We start from the raw sequence: 12685 nt of genomic DNA, 5'->3' as shown, positions 1-12685 counted from the left end.
CTATTCGGGGTCTTTTGTGTTTCCATACTAATTGTGAAATTTTTTGTTCTAGTTCTGTGAAAATGCCATTGGTAGTTTGATAGGGATTGCATTGAATCTGCAGGTTGCTTTGGGTACTATAGTCATTTTCACAATGTTGATTCTTCCAATCCAAGAACATGGTATATCTCTCCATCTGTTTGTATTATCTTTAATTTCTTTCATCAGTGTCATAATTTTCTGCATACAGGTCTTTTGTCTCCTTAGGTAGGTTTATTCCTAGGTATTTTATTCTTTTTGTTGCAGTGGTAAAGGGGAGTGTTTCCTTAATTTCTCTTTCAGATTTTTCGTTGTTAGTGTATAGGAATGCAAGAGATTTCTGTGCATTAATTTTGTATCCTGCTATTCTACCAAATTCATTGATTACCTCTAATAGTTTTCTGGTAGCATCTTTAGGAATCTCTATGTATAGTATCATGTCATCTGCAAACAGTGACAGCTTTACTTCTTTTCCGATTTGGATTCTTTTTATTACTTTTTTCTTCTCTGATCGCTGTGGCTGAAACTTCCAAAACTATGTTGAATAATAGTGGTGAGAGTGGGCAACTTTGTCTTGTTCCTGATCTTAGTGGAAATGGTTTCAGTTTTTCACCATTGAGAACGATGTAGCCAATATGATTTAAACACAGATTTCTTTTGAATTTTAAGGAGTGAATGTGTTCTAGCAAAGCAGTCTAGACAATGCGTATGTATTTTTTTTCATTTGCTACAGTAATGCAAATCCTGTTTTGTTGTTGACTTCCATTATAAGATTAAAGCTGAATGTTCTCTTGGAAAATATCCTGCCTATTGATGAAGTTAAAAGCTGTTGGTGAGGGCTTTAAGATGATGGCTAAAGCCAGTGTGTTACCTGCCAACAGCGTCACTTAGTACTTCATGGTTCCTTTGGATTTGTTTCCTGATTCAGCCAGTCCTCGGTCATCCGTCCATCTGCCCTTCCACCCACACTTCGCTCAGGCCCTGACTGGGCCCTGGGGGAAGCGGATGTGAATATGGCAGCACAGGTGCTGCCCTCAAGCTGTTTACTGATCCGACACCTTATGGATTTGGGTAAATTCTGCGTATGTCGCCACTTCCGTGAAAGTGCTGCATGTTCTAGTTCTTCGGCCCTCATCACTGTCCCCTTTGTGAATACTCTGTGGGCTCTGTCTGGGTCACTGGGGGTGCCTGTAGCAGTGCCTGCCCTCGGGGGAAATCGGGGACTCGCCGGGTGAGTGGGGGATGAAAATGAGAGCGTGGAGCCGTGCCGACCTTTGCGGCGGAGGCGGGGGAACCTGGGCAGGTTTGTCCCGGGGTGGGGGGGGGGACCCTCCTCTGGTTGTGATCTCACCTCTACACTTACGCGTTCTAATAACTTACTTCCCTCTTTCCGCTTTGGTCCGAGTTTGCCAGGAGGCAGGCCGTAATGGTTCCTTTTCTCAAAATTTCCAGTTTGAGCCTGACCTTAAGGGTACGGACAACAACTTTGAAGTATATTTTATAAATTTTATATGCGTGTTTGTTTTTGTATAAATAGGTAAATTATACACACATAAGTAAATACATGTGTTGAAAGCGAGCAGGGATTCTTTTGCAGACATTCAAATGGATTTGTGAAGGACCTGGCCTCTGGTCACGAAAAGCTCTTTGGGGTGAGAAATGATCACTGACATTGGAGGCCCAGGCTGGCTGTGAGGAAGGGGTGGGGTGCTGGCCCCTCCCTTTCTTTACAGCTTAAAATTACTCGGAAGGATGGCTCACTTGAGACACGATCATAGTATTTTATCTCCAGAGTCGCAGTCAGACTGGTGGGGCTGCATATTGACACCACACTTTCCAACGAAGCATGAAACAGAGTCTCAGGAGGGTCGGACGCTGGTGGACCGTTCTGGAAGCAGAGAAGGATGAATCAGCCACACAGGGTTCAGAGGTGGCGGAGGAGATGCTAATCAGAAAATTCGAGCTGGGGTCTCCGTGAATGGGCCCTTTGTAGCAAAGCCAGAACAAACTTTCTCGTGGGTCTCGCTCTAGAGGGAGGATAATGTTTTCTCTGTCCTGAGCCGTACTGGTTATTGTTCGCCTCTGAAGTTTGGTAAGTGGACGATGTGCCACATTCTGAGAAAGGCCAGGGTAGTTTGTGCGTGTGTCTCCACGACAGGCCTGGTTGCAGATGTGTCTGTGCCCCTCGGGGGACAGTCACACGGTGCATCTCTGTGCCCCTCGGCTCCGTCGCCGGGGCTTCTCTCTGCAGCCGCAGACTGTGCTTTCAGCCGCCTGGTGGCCTCCTCCAGGGTGGGTTTCTGGTCACCCTTCAAACTCAGACTGTCCAGGAACAGACTGGTCACCTTTGCCCCCACCTGTACCTTCTTTTGTCTTTCCCGGCCGTGTTAATGGTGCCACTGTCCTTGTAGTCACCCCGGCTTAAGCGATGGCAATTATCCTTACCCCTCCTCCTCCCCACCCTCAATTGCCGGCTGCTCTTTCATGGTCTTAGAAATTCTTTCTCACTGGTACATGCTACATGGGCGAACCTCGAAAATACACCGAGTGAAAGAAGCCAGACATGTTGTGTGAGTCCATTTATAGGAAATGTTCAGACAGGTAAATCCACAGACAGAAAGCAGCTTAGTGGTTTTCAGGGACTGGGGGAGGGAGAAAGGAGACTGGCTGGGGTTTCCTTTTGGGGTGATGACAGTGTTTTGGAACTGGATGGAGGTGATGGTTGCACAGCGTTGTGAATGTACGAAATGCCACTGGATTGTACACTTTAAAATGGTTCATTTTAACCTCTTAAACATTTTGATTTTATCCACGCTTTCACTCATCTCTCAAATGAGTATTTGAGGGCAGACAGTCTGTGGTCACCACATTAAAGGAAGCACTACTTCTAGTCATTCCGTTTTCTGTTTTACCTTCTGTATCCCCCAAATCCGACAGTGTTAATGCTTGGCTTAAACAAACAAACTTGCCTTGGGCCGGTTTGTCTTAGCCCTTTAGCATGACACAGAGGTCCTTTCCTGCCTGGCCCATCCCTGTCTCCCAGCTGGGGTTCCCACCCCTTGGCAGGAAACCCTGCAGTGAATTAAAAGGCAGTTGAGAAGAATGAGAAGACACAGGCCCTCTGGTCCTCTTGAACTGGTAGAGGTGTGTCTTGGAAAAGTTGCTTTCTCCACAGATAGATGAGACGCTTAAAAGAAGGCTGATAGTATTAACGCCTCTGGAATCGTCCCTTCTGGTTAACAGCTTCCTTGCTGGCTGGCTTCCTGTGCTGTTCATGCCATGTCCATGCACCCAAACCCCCATATACCGCTTGTGCAAAGCTCAAAATTTTTTTGCCCTTTTTTTTGGGGTGTATATTTCTTCTAGTACTCTCTCTATGGTGGAATATCTCAAAAGGTTGAAAATAGTTCACCTTAGTTTAGTTCCAACTTCCTGAAGATTGCCCAAGTGCTTTCACTCAACTGTATTTCTTTCGTTCTACTGAAAGGTTTTTTGAGTACATGCTAGACTAACAAATAATAACTAGCCAAGTTAGTTGACACTTGCAAGGGACAGAGGCGTGTTTTAGATCACTCCTGGGAACTAGGGTTAGTGAATGGAACCACAGGAACCAACTAGCTGTCAGATAGCTCTTGGGGGACATCTTTCATCACCATTCAGGACATGATACTGATTCCCTGGGTTTGGTTGAGACTCCTTTTGTGCCAAGTAAATGATCAGATTTTTTAACTGTTTTTTGAGTGCTTGAGAGGAATTGTATATGCTCCAGTTTTTGGGTGAAGATGTTGAATCCATTAGATTGAAGACTTTAAAACTTGAACTATAACTCGCAGCAGGAAGGACATTTTATACCATCACTGAATAAACAAATGGTGGAAAGGTTTCACTAAAATGCTTATTTTTTTGCCGTATAGGATGCGTTCTGATATTTTCAGTTCTATTTTATTTTGATGGTTGTAAGTTTAATCCATTACTAGATTGCCACAATTTGGAAAAAAGAAAAAGTATCAGATCATTTGTTAATTGTGTTGTTCAGATTTTTATATCCTTTATAGTTTTGTTTTGTCTGCTAAATACATCTCTTTAAGATGAAGATGTGTTAAAATCACCCATTAGAGTTCTACATTTAAATTTTCTTCTTGTAATCTGTCACTTTGCTTTTTAGATTTTCAATATGAATGCATAAAGATTTAGAACTTTTTTGTGTGATGAGTTGTTGCCTTTATCATTTGATAATGACCTCTTTATTCTGATGTCTTGCTTTTTGCTGTAAGTTCTATTTTTTCTACACCATTATGTTTTAGGTGTATTTCTCCTGAATGAACTATAGCTACCTTTTTAAAAAAAAAATGGAATCTGGGAATCTTTTTTTTAAACTTGTGAATTTAATCCAGTTACATTTATTGTGGTTATTAATGTGTTTGAATTTATTTCTGTCATTGTATTTTATGCTCTATATTCCACGCCTTTTCTTTTTTTAACATCTTTATTGGAGTATAATTTCTTTACAATGATGTGTTAGTTCCTGCTTTATAACAAAGTGAACCAGCTATACATATATCCCCGTATCTCCTCCCTCTTGCGTCTCTATCCCACCCTCCATGCCTTTTCTATTTATTTTTTTTAAGATTTTTTGATGACCATTTTTAAAGCCTTTACTGAATATGTTACAATATTGCTTCAGTTTCGTGTTTTGTTTTTTTGGCCACAAGTCATGTGGGATCTTAGCTCCCCAGCCAGGGATCAAACCCACACATGGTCCCCTGCATAGGACCACTAGACTGCCAGGCAAATCCCTCTATTTTTTAATGTTGATTTCTCTCTGAGTTTTTGTTTTTTTTGTTGTTTTGTTTTGTTTTGTTTGCGGTATGCGGGCCTCTTCCGTCGTGGAGCACAGGCTCCGGACGCACAGGCTCAGTGGCCATGGCTCACGGGCCCAGCCGCTCTGCGGCATGTGGGATCTTCCCGAACCGGGGCACGAACCCGTGTCCCCTGCATCGGCAGGTGGACTCTCAACCACTGCGCGACCAGGGAAGACCCCTCTCTTGAGTTTTTAATTCCTGTGTTCTCTCTCTTGGTTAGGAAGTTATACATTCTATTACTATTATTTTAATGATCACTCTTACGTTTTTAACATGCATGTTTCTCAATGTCTAAAACTAATCACTATCTATATTCTTTTCCTGAATAATACAAGCATCTTAGAAAGCTCCAACTCCTTTCATACTATTGTTACCCAGTATTTCAGTTTCATCTTTTAAAAATCATCTCCCCACCTAAGCTGACTGATTTCATAGCTGATTCTTATTTAGATTCATTTGCACATTTTCCAGTCTGTTATCATTGCTTCTTGAGTGTTGCTCCTTCCTTCTGAGTTCAGTTTCCTTCTTGCTGATCTATTAATAGATCTTTTAGTGGTTTATTTCAGTAAATGATATTGTCTAAAATACTTTTCATACTCAGTCTTGAAAGATATTTAGTTGGGCATAGAATTCTAACACTTTGAAGATAGTATTTTTATTATCTTTTGGCCCTATGTTGCTTATCAAGAGGTCTGCTGTTAGATAATCTGTCTTTACTTCCTGGTTATTTTTAAGCTTTTCTCTGCGTGTTTGGTATTCTGTAGTTTGAATCAAATGTATCTAGATTTATTTTTATTTTACTCAACACTCATTGCCAATCTGAGTTTTTGTCTTTCATAAACTCTGAAAAATTCTCACTCTTTGAATAGTCTTCTGTAGTGAAACTATCTCTTTGAATCATGTTTCTTCCCCATCCTCTGTATTTCTTCTAGAATTCCTGTTAGTCTTATGTGGGCCTTATGTTGGCCATTCTTATTCCATCTGCCATCTCACTTACCTGTTTTTTTTTTTTAAGATATTTTTATCTCTCTGTGCTACATTCTGGATAATTTCTTGTCCAAGTTACTAATTCCCTTCTTTACAGTTTTATTCATCCACTAACTTTTCATTTCTAGAAGTTTTCAAAAGTTGCTTGTTCTATTTTCATAGTTTCTTCTTTCTTCATCATCTCATAGTTCTTGCTTTAAATCTTTAAACATTTTAAAGTCAGTCTTTTTCAGTTCTGTTGAGTTCTTGGTGTTACTAAGCCTTCAGTTTGTCTGATCTGGTGACTCTTACAGTGGATTTTATTACAAGTCCTTCTTAGTAGGAATTCCATGAAGTTTGTCGAAATGTCCTCCTAGGGAGCTTTTGTGTTGGTCTTTTCTGGAGGCCTTGGTGGTATCATTGGTCCAAATACAGTCCTTAATTTTTGGCTTGTGGAGTTGTGTACCAAATGGGTGTCAGTTGGACATTGAACTTGTATAGGCCTAGGGTATTTTCATATTTCAAAGGAGATTTTTTTCCACCACCCAGTGTCCTGAGCAGAAGCTTACTGTCCCCTCCTCGAGTGATTTTTAGTTTACTTTCAGTGGGGGTGCATCTCTGCAATGCGTTGCCTTGGTGCATTGATCGAAGCCTCTTCTTACACCCCTGGCCTATTTCTGGTAACTCCCACCATCCCCTCCTGCCCCCCTTAACACATACCCTTGTGCTCGTGGTTTCCAATCCCTTAGGCACTGCGGACACTAGGGAATTTTCCTTCTTTGTGTGTGTGAGTTCAGCTGTGTATAAATTTTTGCTCGTTACATTTTCTCTAACATTCCTAGCTGTTTACTGGGGGTGGGCCTCACGATAGCTCCCTGTGCCGCGTTGCCAAAACAGGATGTGACCGTTCTTGGGCCCCAGAGTAACCCTATGTGTACTGTCTCCTGACCCAGCACTTCATCCCTGCCTCCTTCTGTGGCTCCCCGACCCCCCATGACCTCAGAGCCTTTCCTTTTCATGGCTTCTCCACGTTGTGCCTCCTCCTCACTGTCTTCTCTTGGGGTGGCTGCTGTGGCCTGGATGTCTGTGTTGCCTCCAGGTTCATGTTAAATCCTAATCCCCAATTAGATGCTATGAGGAGGTGGAGCCTGTGGGAGGTGATTAGGTCATGAGGGCGGAGCCTCTCCCACTTCACAAGAATTAGTGTCCCCCTAAGAAGGGACCCCATACAAGCACCGTCATTCCATCCATCACGTGAGGACACACTGGGACCTGGCCGTCTATGAACCAGGAAGCGGGTCCTCACCAGACAAGGAATCTGCCAGCATCTTGATCTTCGATTTCTCAGGCTCCAGGACTGTGGGAAATCATGTCTGTTCTTTTTTTTTTTTTTTAATCCAAAATGTGTTTATTGGGATGGTTTGCCATTCATCTTGATTCCAGGGGCTTTTAGTGCTGCTTCCGTCTGAAAGCATCCTTCTGTAAGCCTTGCTTTTCCTCCTGTGGGCTGGCAGAGGACGGTAGAGCAGCCAACACACAAAACTACTGTTTGTGCCTGGCTAAAGACGGTGGTCATTGTATAGCATCCTGGGCATTTCACATCCATGAAATAGGAATTGGGGCTCTGCACCAGCCGCTTCTTCTTGTGTTTCCTCTTCTCTTCTGGAGAGGGATGAAGGAGATCCTTTGCGAGAGGCGTGTTCTCGTGGGGAGGTCATCACCGTCGGAAAAGGTGAGGTCTGTTCTTTAAGCCCCCCAGTCTCTGGTATTTTGTCAGAGCAACCTGAATGGATTAAGACAGTCTTTCTACTTTTTTCTCACCCAGTGGGTGAGGACATTTTTCTGTGTGTCATTATATTCAAGCTCTCAGGTGTCCATAATGTCTGGAAACAAAGGTGTGCAAACATAGTAAAGGGTTTTATTGCTGTCATGCTACACTTTAATAGCACTGTCTGTGATTTCAGAGTTTATGGTCCCCCTTGTAAGAAAAAGATGTGTGTGGGTCAGTTGGTGTGAAGCATGTATGGGCAGAGTCCTCATGCCTGGGCGCCTCCCGGACCCTGACTAGGTTGTCATCGGCCGCCGCGGAGTCGCTCAGGCCTCGGCCCTGGCCGAGGCCCTGACTAGTGGACAGAAGGACGGGCAGGCCAGGTGGATGAGGCAGCCGTCCTATGTGGGAGCCTGGCGGGCTCTGTGGGCGCCTCAGGGAACACGCAGCACCTGCTCTATTTTGCTGACCTGAGTTTGGAGGGAGGGTGGCAAGCTAGAGAGCAGGATGGGGAGAGCAATCCGGTGTCCTGAGTGGTCTCAGTTATGTGCCTGCTAACTTAATAACGAGGTGACATGGGATGGAGTGGAAGCAGGAAGAACTGGAGGTGTCTGGTTAAGTCCTTTTCCCAAACGCTGAAACATGAGTCTGGGGTGTGTGTGTGCGTGTGCGTGCAGCGTCAACACAGGGATCTGGAGGGAAACGGCCTTTGTGTGTCCTGCCCACACCCCGAGGGCAGGGGTACGATTGGACTAGAGCCCCATCAACCAAGGGAATGACCCCCAAGGCCGGGCGATGCAGAGTTCAGGGGCCTGGAGGGTGAGGAACAGGGCAGGAAGCACAGGAGGCCTTGGCAGGGACAGCTTTAAATGCTTCAGCCATGGGGCTTCCCTGGTGGCGCAGTGGTGAAGAATCCAACTGCCAGTGCAGGGGACACGGGTTCGAGCCCTGGTCCGGGAAGATCCCACATGCCGTGGAGCAGCTAAGCCTGTGCGCCACAACTACTGAGCCCGCGAGCCACAACTACTGAGCCCACGTGCCTACAGCCCGTGCTCTGCAACAGGAGAAGCCACCACAAGAAGCCCACGCACTGCAACGAAGAGTAACCCCCGCTCACCACAACTAGACAAAGCCCGCGTGCAGCTACAAAGACCCAACACAGCCAAAAAATCTTAAAAATAAAATGTTTTAGCTGTAAATGGCACAGTCTTGCTGTCTGGGAAGAAAGGGTGTGTGTGCAGTTAAACAACCATAAATAGCACTAATGGCTGATTCACTGTTGTTGGAAGGGATGGGCCTGTCGAGGCCTGTGCTGGTGCCCAGAACCCGGCCCTGGAGCCATATCTTGGGGAAATCAAGGTGGAATCATATCAAGGTTTTCAACGAGGCTAGTGAAGGCCGGGCGGCCCCCTCACCGCGGGTCCTGGCCAGGCTGGGACTTACGCACGCCTCTGACCCAGCAACCGTCCCCTCTCCTCTGTCCTCCAGACCTTGGCTCAAGCCCCACCTCCTCCTTTGCTGTGAACTTGGAAGGAGGAGGCTGGTGGGCAGGTGGGCACTGGAGGGGTGGACGGGAGCTCTGTGCAGCCGCCTGGACGGGGGGCCACTGGGGAAGCTGCCGGAGGAGGAGTGGGTCCAGGAGGAAGGGCATCCACTGCTTGCTCTGACCCACTAATGCTGCTCTATAAAATTTCTACTTTGGAAGTGTTCATTAAGCTGCTGCCTTCATCTCTACTGAGAAAATTCTAGGAAGAAGGAGGGCAGAGTGAGAGTGAGCACAGAGTGAGCACAGGCCCTCTCAGCCCACCTCACCCCTGCTCCCCCCGGACTGTACCTGGAGTCCCGCCTCTACTTAGTGACATGCAGCCCATCCTTTAAGATTCTCCCAGAAATGACACCTCCTTCTTGAAGCCTTCCCCAGCACTCTTTTTCTGAACTCTTTCATGAGGCCCTTGCAGATTCTCATGCAGTTGTAAGAAATAATACAGAAAGGTCCCATGTACCCTTTACCCTGTTTCCCCCAAGTTTTTGTTTGTTTTGGTTTTTCGGCCGCACTGCAGGGCATGCAGGATCTTAGTTCCCTAACCAGGGATTGAACCTATGCCCCCTTTGCATGATCGAACTCATGCGAAGCGCAGAGTCTTAACCACTGGACCGCCAAGGAAGTCCCTTCCCCAAGTTTTATTAGGTAACGTAAAACTCTGGTATGATCTCACAACTAGGATATCACATCGGTTCAGTCAAGCTACAGAACGGTCCCATCACCACAGGAATCCCTCACGTTGATCTTTTATGGCCGCACCCGCTTCCCTCCTGTCCTAGCTCCCATCCTGCACCCCTGGCACCCACTGCTGTGGTCTCTGTTTCTATACTTGTGTCATTTCGAGAATATGACAAGTGGAGTCACGCTGTGTAACCTTTGGGGACTGGCTTTTTTCACTCAGCAGCATTCTCTGGAGATTTGCCCAGGTTGTGGACACATCTGTGGTCTGTGCTTTTTTTTTTTTAATTAAACTTTTTAAAAATTTATTTTTCACTGCGTCGGGTCTTTATTGCTGTGTGCGGGCTTTAGTTGTGGTGAGCAGGGTCTAGTCTTCATTGCGGTGCATGGGCTTCTCACTGCGGTGGCTTCTTTTGTTGTGGCGCACAGGCTCTAGGTGCGCAGGCTCAGCAGTTGTGGCGCACGGGCTTAGTTGCTCCGCAGCATGTGGAATCCTCCCAGACCAGGGCTCAAACCCGTGTCCCCTGCATTGGCAGGCAGATTCTTAACCACTGTGCCACCAGGGAAGTCCCCTTTTTTAAAAAAAATTATTTTTGGTTGCATTGGGTTTTCGTTGCTGCGTGTGGGCTTTCTCTAGTTGCGACAAGCGAGGGCTACTCTTTGTTGCGGTGCGGGGGCTTCTCATTGTGGTGGCTTCTCTTGTTGCGGAGCACAGACCCTAGGCGTGGGGGCTTCAGTAGTTGCAGCACACGGGCTCAGTAGTTGTGGCTCGCAGGCTCGGTAGTTGTGGCGCACAGGCTTAGTTGCTCCGTGGCATGTGGGATCTTCCCGGACCAGGGCTTAAGCCTGTGTCCCCTGCGTTGGCAGGCGGATTCTTAAGCACTGCTCTACCAGGGAAGTCCAGCGCCTTTTTATAGCTGAGGAGTGGTCCACGGTGACCATGCACCACAGGGGGCTTAACCAGTCTGGTTGAAGGACATCTGGGTTGTTTCCAGGTTAGGGCTGTTATGAATAAAGTTGCTGTGAACGTCTGTGTGCAGGTTTTTGTGGGAACATCAGCCTTCATTTCTCTGGGATAAATGCTCAGTTCCTGGGTCACATGGTAGTTGCATTTTTTTTTTTTTTAAGAAAGTGCCCAACTGTTTTCTAGAGTGGCTGCAGCAGTTAATGTTCTCACCAGGCATGCGCAAGTGCTCCATCGCTCTGCGTCCTCACTGGCATTTGCTGTTGTCACTTCATTTTGGCCATTCTGATAGGTGATATCTCTTTGTGGTTTTAATGTGCGTCTCCCTAATGGCTAATGATGTTGGATAACTTTTCAGGCCATATTTGCCATCTGTATGTCCTCTTTGGCTCTTCATGTCTTTTGCCCATTTTCTAATTAGATTGCTTATTTTACTGTTGTGTGGTTTTTTTTTTAAAACTGCTGAGTTTGGGGAGTTCTTCTAGATACTTGGTCAGATAAATGGTTTACAAGTATTTTCTACCGCTCTGCAGTTTGTCTTCCATCCTTTCAGCAGGGTCTTCCCCAGGGCAAATGTTTAATTTTGATGAAGTTCAATTTATAAATATTTCCTTTTATGGTATCAATTCTCAGAGCTCTGCCTAGACCTAGATTCTAAATATTTTCTCCTGTGTTTTTTTTGGGGGTGGGGTTAAGTTTTACAGTTTTACGTTTTACATTTCAATCCATGGTGTCCGTTTTGAGTTCATTTTTGTATAAGGTGTGAGACTCAGGTCAAGGTTCATTTTTTGCCTATGGGCCTCCAGTTCTGGCACCATTTCTTGAAAAGGCTGTCTTTGCTCCATTGAGTACCTTTGTCAGAAATCAGGGGACGTATGTGTGTAGGTCTGTTTCTGGGTGCAGTTCTGCTCTGTTGATCTCTGCCCACACAGCTTCGATTACTCAGCTGTATAAATCTCGAAAGTGCTTCCTTGGTAGGTGTCTACTCCAGCCTGCAGTTTGAGGGTCTCACGGGATCCCTCAGTGGCATTTCGGATCTCCCATCTCTGACTTATCGGGTATATACGTGTGTCTGCACGTCCTTGCCCTTGTCAAGCACTCAGTAAATATTTGTTGAATGAGTGAAGGTTTTGTCATCTTTATCTTGAGAAAGAGCTATAACATTATCTTAAAATCTCTTGGCGGGGAATTTCTGACTCTGTAAGTGATCGCCTCAGGACAGTTCATACAGACCTGAGATTCCAGGTGAGGTCAAGTATGAATATTTTGATGACGACTGAGGGCCATCAGATCGCCCTGTTTTGTTAGCTCTGAGGTTCAGGGGGTCCCTCGCTGGGGTCGTGCCACACCTGGTTGTCCCTGTGAGCGGGCAGCCTCCTCTCTGCCTGTTTCCTGTATCACTGTGGGCGCCCAGGCGGCCTTTCAGGCAGAAGCAGCGATGCTGTGTGAGCGGCCATCAGCTTCAGGCCACACTCACTCCCCCCAGAGATGTAAGACCCAGCCCTTCCTCTGCCCTCAGCATGGTCTGTCCTGGCACGTGGGAATCTTTCATACTGTGGAGGGCGGCTGTCAGCCTGTCATCTGCTGTTAAAATAAGGAGCTTGTGAATTTCAGTGACACAGACACCGTTCATGTGGCTTTTCTTAAAAAATAATTAAACTGTAGCCAGAGGGACTTCCCTGGCTGTCCAGTGGGTAAGACTCTGCGCTTCCACTGCAGGGGGCACAGCCTCCACACCCTGGTCGGGGAGCTAAGATCCCGCATGCTGCACGTCACGGCCAAAAAATATATATATATGTAGCCATAGCACGTATTTCTGGATAATTTGAACTCCGCTAGACGGTTAACCGCATCCAGTTTGTAATGCGGGAATAAATAACACTTCT

At 46.0% G+C, this 12685-nt stretch overlaps 1 protein-coding gene and 1 pseudogene across 3 annotated transcripts in view; one reads left to right on the top strand and one right to left on the bottom strand.

Annotated features, from left to right (window-relative positions):
- MTCL1 (microtubule crosslinking factor 1) overlaps positions 1–12685 on the top strand; it is a gene marked incomplete at its 5' end in the record, with an annotated part of 122338 nt that overhangs the window by 14565 nt on the left and 95088 nt on the right. The window lies entirely within an intron of this gene.
- Positions 7296–7536, bottom strand: LOC309830637 (small ribosomal subunit protein eS27-like; annotated as a pseudogene). The gene has a single exon. The product of its transcript is annotated as a small ribosomal subunit protein eS27-like (transcript).

This window comes from Grampus griseus (assembly GCF_964374135.1).
Source record: "Grampus griseus genome assembly, chromosome: 12".
Taxonomy (NCBI): domain Eukaryota; kingdom Metazoa; phylum Chordata; class Mammalia; order Artiodactyla; family Delphinidae; genus Grampus; species Grampus griseus.
This window is presented reverse-complemented; position numbering and strand designations above follow the sequence as displayed.